The following is a 9,809-nucleotide window of genomic DNA, read 5'->3' as shown; positions in this document are numbered from 1 at the left end:
TTGTGAAATTAACACATAGTACTTGTCATGGGGCTATTGTAAGAGAAATCTATTCCTCTGCAGTCGCCTCCTGGGACTACAAATCATTTTCCCTGCCTGGAGCCATGTTTTCTAGAAGAAAGCCAAGAGATGGCTGTAGATTATTATGGAGGTGACATTGCTGGCGAACTTAAGCTGACACAAGATGGGTACAAATGCAGTCAGGCTCCTGTGATTTTTTTTTTAACTGACACATGCAATTGTTAAAAAGATACTATGACTTAAAAAAGTTAAAAAGCTCCGAGTCGTTAACTTTTCCATACTCTTTTACCTCAGACCTCATTTTGAAGAATGAGCTGTGGGGACGTTGGGTTTCTAAATCATCCTTTCTTGTGGTTATAGTCACGGTGTCATGGGAGGACTCATTCCTCTGGGCTTGTGTCGAGCCATCAACACTGTGAGCATCACTTAATCATCATAAGCTTCTCCTTCATGTGTAAAGGGAAGAGATCGGACCTCCCCACCACCATGCAGTACCTACTGCAGTGATATGGCTTACATTATGGGAACTTTAGATCAGCTCATAGAATACACACAAAAGCGCACATTGTTGTGATGCATAATAGGGGGATAATTGTGTTTGAAGTTTTCCTTGTGCTTTAGGCCTCCTGCATATCTCACAAACAACCTCCCGAACACTTGACTCAAGCACATTATACTTCTAGCCACAAAGGCACACTTCTGTAATCTCTGCATGTCAAATCCTGATGCAGGAGGATGGCAAGCTTAAGGTTAACCTCAGCAATACAGTAAGACATTGTCTCCAAGGGAGGGGAAGGAAGGAGGGAAGGAGGGAAGGAGGGAAGGAAGGAAGGGAGGGAGGGAGGAAGGGATGGGGAGGGAGGGAGGGAGGGAGGGAGGGATGGGGAGGGAGGGAGGGAGGGAGGGAAGAAGGAAGGAAGGGAGGAAGGAAGGAAGGAAGGAAGGAGGGAGGGAGGGAAGAGGAGGGAGGGAGGGAAGAGGAGGGAGGGAGGGAGGGAGGGAGGGAGGGAAGGGAGGGAGGGAAGAGAAGGATAGGGAAGGAGGGAAGGAAGGGAAGGGAAGGGAAGGGAAGGGAAGGGAAGAAGGGAAGGGAAGAAGGGAAGGGAAGGGAAGGGAAGGGAAGGGAAGGGAAGGGAAGGGAAGGGAAGGGAAGGGAAGGGAAGGGAAGGGAAGGGAAGGGAAGGGAAGGGAAGGGAAGGGAAGGGAAGGGAAGGGAAGGGAAGGGAAGGGAAGAAGGGAAGGGAAGAAGGGAAGGGAAGGGAAGGGAAGGGAAGGGAAGGGAAGGGAAGGGAAGGGAAGGGAAGGGAAGGGAAGGGAAGGGAAGGGAGCATGGTAGGAAGGGAGGAAGAAAAGGAGGGAGAGAGAGGGAGGGAAGAAGGAAGGAAGGGTCAGTGTGGCTCCAAGTGACCTAATAGTGTCTATATTATTTCTACAAATTTATTTTGTTAAAGATCATACAAAATAACTACTCTTTCGTTTTAACAATTTGCTGGGAACTGTTACTACCTTTATTCTGACTGGTCATCAGCAGCCCAGCCATGCCTGCTATTGAGGACTATCCACAGTGTTGCTTGGTACTGTTTGTTGGCTGTTTGACCTCACTTGTAACTAGCAGATGGTAACAATTGATGCTCTAATTTACAGGCAATATAGATTAATTGTGAGAATATCTAGTGTATTCAGCTTAACTTAGCTTTACTGAAAATCAATACCTTTTTTTTCTAGTGACTCATAACTTCCTATAAATTCACAGATGAGAACATCAGTGATATCTCTGTCATTCGGGTGAGGGTTGGGATGGGCCGAGACTCGGAGGCACCTGACTGTGCTCATGTGTTCTCACAAGATACTGTGCTCAACAAAATTTTCAGAACAAGCTCTGAAGCCAGGAGAGGATTTGTAACAGCATGTGATTTTCCCAAACACGGTAACTCAAGTGTGAAGACGCATTCTTGAACGGGAAAGGCATCCATGAGAAAATCAAAACACCATACCTCAATAGCCTTGGCTTTTCACTTCATTTTATGATGATACACAAAATTTAATACATCCTTTCATGGTCAATAAAGCGGATTACCATAAAGTAGGTGGCAAGGGCCTGACAATGCACTGGAACCAGACTTAATAATCATTGTAATTAGCAATCCATGAGTTAAGCACACATGTTAATAAGGGAATAACAAACACAACCCTTTCGTGTGAGTTGGAGTGATTTATGACTATTGTGTCTCTTCTCATTTTTTAAAGGTTTGTGTCATTTTATTTACATGTCTGAGTATATATGTATGCTCAGGTGTGAGGGGGTACATGCACCTGGGTGCACACAGAAGCCAGAAGAAAGTGTAGGATCCCTCTGAGCTGGCATTACAGTCCTCTGTGTGACTCCTGGGACACATGGCATCACATGGAATCCCATGACATCACATGGAATCCCATGACATCACATGGAATCCCATGACATCACATGGAATCCCATGACATCACATGGTTGTTGGGATCCAAACTCTGGTCCCCATGAATGTCTTGCAAGTACCTTTAACCACAGATCCATCTCTCCAGTTCTGGCTATTCCAGTTTTTAAATTAACACAATTTAAGTGGAAAGTAAAAGGGGCCTTTGTCAATATGGAAAATAAACTTATCTTAAGTTAACAAGCATTATTATTACAAACTATTCAAGAATTATTAAATGGCAAGACTGTATAATTTGAGACAAGGCTGCCAATGTCTGACCTAGATTTATTTTTTAATTTTCACTGAATACAACCTGAACACAAGAACTATTTACTAGGCCCCAACAAAGTGCCAGGAAATTGGCGAGACTTTGGGGAGTATGGGACCCACAGATTTATGTGTTTCAATGCTTGGCCGTTAAGTAGCAATATTAAGAAGTATGTCTTATTGGAGGAGGTATGGCCTTGTTAGAGAAAATGTGTCACTATAGGGGCAGGGCTTTGAGGTCTTAAATGCTCAAGTGATGTCCAGTGTAAACCTATCCAGTCTTCTCATGGCTGCCTTCACATCAAGACGTAGAACTCTCAGCTCCTCCAACACCATGTCTGCCTATGTCTGCCATGCTTCCTGTCATGATAATAATGGACTAAACATTTGAACCTGTAACCAGCCCCAATTAAATGCTTTGCCTTGGTCATGGAGTGTCTTCACAGCAATGGAACCCTAACTAAGACTGGTGACGTAGTCAAAAGTCATTGTATTTTTGTTGTTGTTAATGTTCATGAAATATAGTCTATCAGACAATAGTTTTAGGTGGTTCTGACACTGTGGTGACCAGGGATAACATGGTTGCTAGGGGAAGCATATAATCAGAGAACATAAAGCCAGGCAGCGGCCTCTATACATATTCTAACAAAACAAGGATGACTGAAACAGTGAAGCAAATCAAGGGAGTGCACAGGCTGCAGATCCAAGGACAAGGATGTGGAAGCAGTGAGCACAGAAGATAGCATGATATATTCGAAGATCTGTAAATATTCAGGGTGATTTTCATGAGAGTTGCAACTGTCCCTGATAAACCAATTTCTGTTAATTTTAGGTTTCGTTAATCAAAATTTTGGAAATCAAAATATACCATGATCACATCTTACCAATGTGAGAGATTCTGTTATCATTATAAGAAAAATTTCTATTGTTGTGACCCTGACCAAGTCCCTTGAGGTCAGGGGTAAGAAAAGTGCAGGGTCAATGGCACAGACTCCAGGAGTTAGGCAAGTGGCAAAAGAAGCCTCACACTGGCTCTTAAGTAGACAGATGTCTCTTTCTCATTGACTCACTCCATTGCCTGATCCAGCATCAGCAGTCTCTAGCCATACTGGCAGATTCTAGGTAGGCTTGGGGAGGAATTATCAGCGGCACATGAGCCAGCATTGCAGCTGGGCCTACTTGGCTAAGTTCCTCCCACATTTTGTTATTATTTTGATTTGATTCCCAATCTTGGGAAAATGTCCTATGTGCCAATTCTGGCAATGTTTCTTGCCTTTTATAACTCATTATCTCAAATATCACTGCTCTCCCTCTGAGTTTACACTGAATGCATGTTACAGAAAGTGCATATTATTTCCAACTTTCTCACTGTTATGGGGCTTTTGTAGGACTGTGGGAGTATATAACAGGGTCTTTAGAAGCCGTGTACCACTCATGATGTATAATGGACATAGTTCTAGCTCCTAACTGGAATTAGATGGAGTTCCTATCAACCTGAAGTCACCTTCATAAAGTTGTGAATTTTCTCATGGTTTTATATCCTTAAAATTTATAGGCAATTGCCTGGAATTTTCCATGTGTTCTGCTGAGGAAAATATGTCTCTAAAGGTAAGTTCTTACATTTCATTTCAACGAGGTATCTGCATCTTTAAGCTTTATTGTTGCAAATAGAAGTCCATTTTGAGAGACACCGGTGTCTCCATTGACACTTGAGCTGTGAAGTTTGCTGCTATGTTTGACTCTTCACTTTGGTAACTGAACCCTGTAACCCAGAATATATGGCTAGAATGGCCAAGAAGTTATGTCCTGTAGAAAGAACTGCACCTATGCATCTACATTCACAGTACTGGCCAGATGGACCCTGGGAACCACCTTTTCCTCCCAATGTTAATGCATAATGTTTTATAGAAGAGGCAACCCATGTGCTTATTATTCGAATGTTCCAGAAAGGAATAAAGGGAGGGGGAGGAGGGAGCTGGAGTCAGGGAGATGGAATAATAACAAAGGAGGAAAACAGAACACAGAGTGTGGAGTCTTTTAGATTCGATTCAACGTTGCTCATGTAATCATTGTCTGCTTCTTGGGCTAGGATTTGATCCCTCATAGGTAGGTAGGTTCATGTTGCAGTCTGATTAACCCATCCAGAATATACAGCCTAGGTAATACAGACATTCTGGATCAATTATTTTCAAAGTTGATTTATTTATTTGAGACATGTTATTTTCTTATTAATGAAGAAGCTGGGACAGTTCATTGAAGAGTAAATGTTTACTTTAATAGAATATATTAGCTTGATGGTTAGATAAAACTGGATATATAGTTGGGGAACTTTCCAGGCATTGCTGTCATAGTCCTATCACAGACGTCCAATGTGATGCTGTTTACTTTCCAGATACATTTTTAAAACTGAGACAGCGTTGGCTTAAACACAGTTCTATGGGTGCATTGTGGCTTTGGTCAAAGTGAAGCTGGACAGCGGGATGGGAGTGGGGCAGGCAAAGCCCAGAGCTGACGCAAGCAGAGAGGAACTTTCATTACAAATCATGATCTACAAGCTGGGGGAGCCTTTTTCTCTTGAGACTATTAAGATCATTTAGCCCCTGATAACACTGGATTTTTGGAAAAAAAAATGCCTTCCAGGTTGGATGGAGCAGAGCTCGAGAAGTAGAAGCATCTAAATAATCCAGTAATTCTTAGATCAGGAAGAGGGAATTGACAAAATCTCCATTCACTGAAATTCACCAAGAATTTCAGTGCCGACTGGTGTCACGAGGTATCTGTGCCTTCACCACAAAGGAGTGACGGAGACTAAGTACCCCTTGACTGTGCAGGTTTTAAATTTCAGTAGAGGTTACTAAGAATAGTAGGAAATTGAAAGCAAATGGATTTCCAGATGAGTTAAACTCTATAAAATATATTAATCAGCAGAAGAAAAATGGGGACTAGGGACTCAAAAACTGGCACATTATTGTTTTGAACAAGTAGGTTCATTAAGGACTTTATGAGAAGATTAATTTAAGTAAAATCTGAAGAAAGAATTAGGTGAGAGGAAACATTGTACATAATCAATGTGGAAATACCAGTAGAGGACAATGCTTCTCTGTCTGTGTCTCTGTCTGTGTCTCTGTCTCTGTCTCTAACACAACAATAAATAGCTCTGAATGTTTTCTTTAGTATATTGAATAAAGCCTAGGCTCCTTAGAAATAAGTAAGATGAAGTCACTAGGTCTAACCTTGGCATGCTTCCGGAACCCTTGAGTATTTGGTGTGAGATATCTCTCAAGATGAGGTGGTGTGAAATATCTCCCAAAGTGAGGTAACTGGATGAGCACAGAGACCATACACTGGGTAGTTCTTTATTACTAGTACTTTTCCTGGATATATAATACAGGATCTGTTGTTTAGGCATGTCTAGCTTGAAGCTTCATAGATACTTAAGTGGAGACGTTAAAGGTTAACACCAAAATTGTGTGGCTAAAGATCTGTAATGTAATACTATTCTTTTAATAGTTTAAAACACGATGAACGGAAGTTTTATTCTCATTTTATAAATATTGTAGCCCAGATTGGCTGGGTATTCACTGTGATTCTCCTGCTTCAACCTCCTGATTACTGGGATTAAAGATATATACCAGCGTGCTAAGTTCTTTGTTTAATAATTCACTGTTCGTTTTCAGAATACAAATTGCAAATGTCTGCTGCAGATTAGTGTGGTACGCCAGATCTGTTCATCAGCTACCCATCACTGTGAGAAAACATTTGAGAAAATCGACTTATAAAGACGGGGAAAACATTCTCGGATGTTTTCTGTAAATGACAGTTCAGGATAAAGACTGGAAGGATAAATCAGAAGACCTTGTGCTACAGTTTGGATTCGGAGTGACCTCCACAGTCTGCTGTAAAATAGTTCCGCATTTGTAGAGAGGACCAGAAACCTTGAGGGGGCGGAGCCTGTGGAAGGTGGAGGCACAGCTCTTCCTGTTTCTTACCCTGCTTCCCAGGCACCACTAGGGGAGCCCTTGCTCCTCAGAATGATTCCCACAAAGACCATTTCATTCCCTGCTGCTGAAAACCAGCGAAGCCCATTGATCACAGACTGAAATCTCTGAATTGATGGGCCAAAATAAATCCTTCCTCTTCAAGTGACATTGGAACATTTTCTACAGAAGTGGTCACATAAACTTCACATTCCTACTAACAAAACAAACAACAAAACAACCACCATCGCCCATCTCTTTGGGTTTCTCTCCAAACTGACAGGCTGAAAGTAAGTCACACAGTATGTGTGGGTTTTACCCCAAATCATTTGGTGAAGTGTGCCTCATTTCCTCCCCATTGTTTAGGATGAAGACTTGAGAGTTCAATGCTCTCAAATGTAGTGTTATAGAAAGCCATTACTTTTAAGATTTTGTGTGTTTTTTCACTTAAGCTGGTAGATCTTATTTCTGTCAACAACCCCAGCAGTTCCTCATATACATAGTATTTATAACTCTACCTATAATATTAATGGCAATTATCTCAATGTGGGACTTTTAATTTTTTCTAGTTTTTAATTTTAAAAAAAAAATTCACACATTAGCATATTGTGTCAACATATTTTCTACACCTTCTTTTTCTTTAACACCTCCTTGCTATCCCCCCATTGAATTCATCACCTTTTTTTTTCATGTTTAAATCTTTTTTTTAATTAGGTATTTTCTCCATTTACATTTCCAGTGCTATTCCAAAAGTCCCCCATACCCTACCCCCTCCCCACTCCCTTACCCACCCACTCCCACTTCTTGGCCCTGGCGTTCCCCTGTATTGAGTCATATAAAGTTTCCACGACCAATGGGCCTCTCTTTCCACTGATGGCCAACTAGGCCATCTTCTGATACATATGCAGCTAGAGACACGAGCTCCAGGTGGTACTGGTTAGTTCATAATGTTGTTCCACCTATAGGGTTGCAGATCCCTTTAGCTCCTTGGGTACTTTCTCTAGTTCCTCCATTGGGGGCCCTGTGCTCCATCCAATAGCTGACTGTGAGCATCCACTTCTGTGTTTGCTAGGCCCTGGACCTCTTCTATAATTCTATTGTTATACACACACACACACACACACACACACAGAGAGAGAGAGAGAGAGAGAGAGAGAGAGAGAGAGAGAGAGAGAGAGAGTTATTTAGTGTTGCTCATATGTGCATGCATTTATGGTTGAACAATTAAGGTTTGACAACCTAATGAGGCCTTGTTTTTGGAAAACCTGATTCTCCATCTCTTAGCAGCCATTAACTGACTATACTGCTTCACCTAGGGGTGAACATTGGTGAATTTTCCCCCCATCCATCTTGGAATATCTAGTGATGGGGGCCATTGTGCAAATCTCACTGAAGTGACCATAGTGTTGATATTTCATAGGGTGAAGTGGCCTTGGCATGTCTAGAAGACACTACCTCATAGTAGACTCCCTGGCTCCCTGGATCTTACAACTTTGCTGCCCCATCTTCTACAATGTTTCCTGAGTCTTAGATGTATAGATTGTGTTGTAGAAGCACCAACTGGAGCTGAGCACTTATTATTTGCATTTTGACCAAGTCTGGATCTCTATAGCAGCCTCTGTCAGCTACAGAAAGAGGTTTCTTTGATGAGGGGGGACACTTACCCATGTGCATAAGGATAAGTATTTAGAGTATAGGTGGAAGCTGTATTGATTAAGCAGAGTAGCAGTATCAGGTTCTCTTCTAACATCTGTGATCTCACTAGTCCTGAGTAGTTAGCTAGATGGGCAGTAACACCCATGGTTCCCCTCCCTTGGTTGAACCTTAAGTTTAAGTAGATAGATGTTGTTACCTTCAAGATATAAGTGCGACTCTTGTGCCAAACACTTTAGAATGGCTGCTGAGAGAGACAGAGTCGGTTTTTAGACTTCAGAATAAGACATCCAAGAAGGGTTGTTGGCTTACAGTTGCTGCTCACCCATCTTTGGTGAAATCACTGAGTTAGGTGACCATTATCCTGTCACTCAAATGGACTCTTCCATGACATTAGAGATGAACCTGGCTATTTCCAGAGTCATCAATGATTTGGGGGGAAAGACACGAACCTGCAAGTTCCATGAGGTGCTCTCTTTGTAGTCTTCTCTCTAACCGAGAAGCCACATTGAGTTCTTCATTCCCCTACATTTGGACATTATTCCATATGCTCTATAGTGATATTCTTCCATCTGGAACCCAAGCAGAGTGGAGAGTTTTCCTCCTTGTTGGGTTTGCCATTGTCAGACGTTATTCTGACACTCCTAGAAAACATGTCTGCCATTTTCTTTGCATTTACTGGACAATGGAATTGTGTAGAGTAATATCCATTTAGCTTCCCAATATATTGTGTTTGGGGATTTTTCAATTATACCATCTAGCAACCCATATTTTCTGAATTTAATATTATGTTATTAGTACTTTCCATTATGGTCTCAGAATAACTTAAATACAGTATATTCCCTTTTCTATGTGAATGAGCTTTGGTTTCACACTAGGAAGCTTAAGAACTTAGCTTTTACACACTCAGTAATCAGAATCCTTTTACACACTCAGAAATCAGAATCATACAATATTCTCATTATTGGGGTCTTGTTAAAATTATCTATTTCTTAATTATAAGACTATTTCAAATAATATTTCTAATAACCCCAATCACATTTTGGATTATTTTTCACTTGGTTGTCTATAGCAACATTTGCTGACTATAGTAGAAATTCTCTTCAGCTCATTTAATTCTTGGCCAAACTATCTGTTCTTGTTCTTCTATTCTTGAAAGGGTTATGTGCCAATCTTGTATCCTGGTAAATCTCCCATAAGGTATGGAGCCACTTCTAACATGTATCTATTGTCACTATAGCAATGTTCTGTTCTAAACTGAACTCTTAGAGAAGTATCTGTGTTTATAGTTACAAACTCAACACTCAATAAGCAAAAGTTCATTTTTGATGATTTGCTCAATCACCTGTTTAGTTGACAGCCTATCAAATAATCATGGTAAATATTTACTCCAAGTCAACCACACAGATAATTTTTTAAATATAGCCAGAATTATTGT

Source organism: Mus musculus, chromosome 10 (genome assembly GCF_000001635.26).
Source record: "Mus musculus strain C57BL/6J chromosome 10, GRCm38.p6 C57BL/6J".
NCBI classification, from domain to species: domain Eukaryota; kingdom Metazoa; phylum Chordata; class Mammalia; order Rodentia; family Muridae; genus Mus; species Mus musculus.
Note: the sequence above shows the minus strand (reverse complement) of the source record.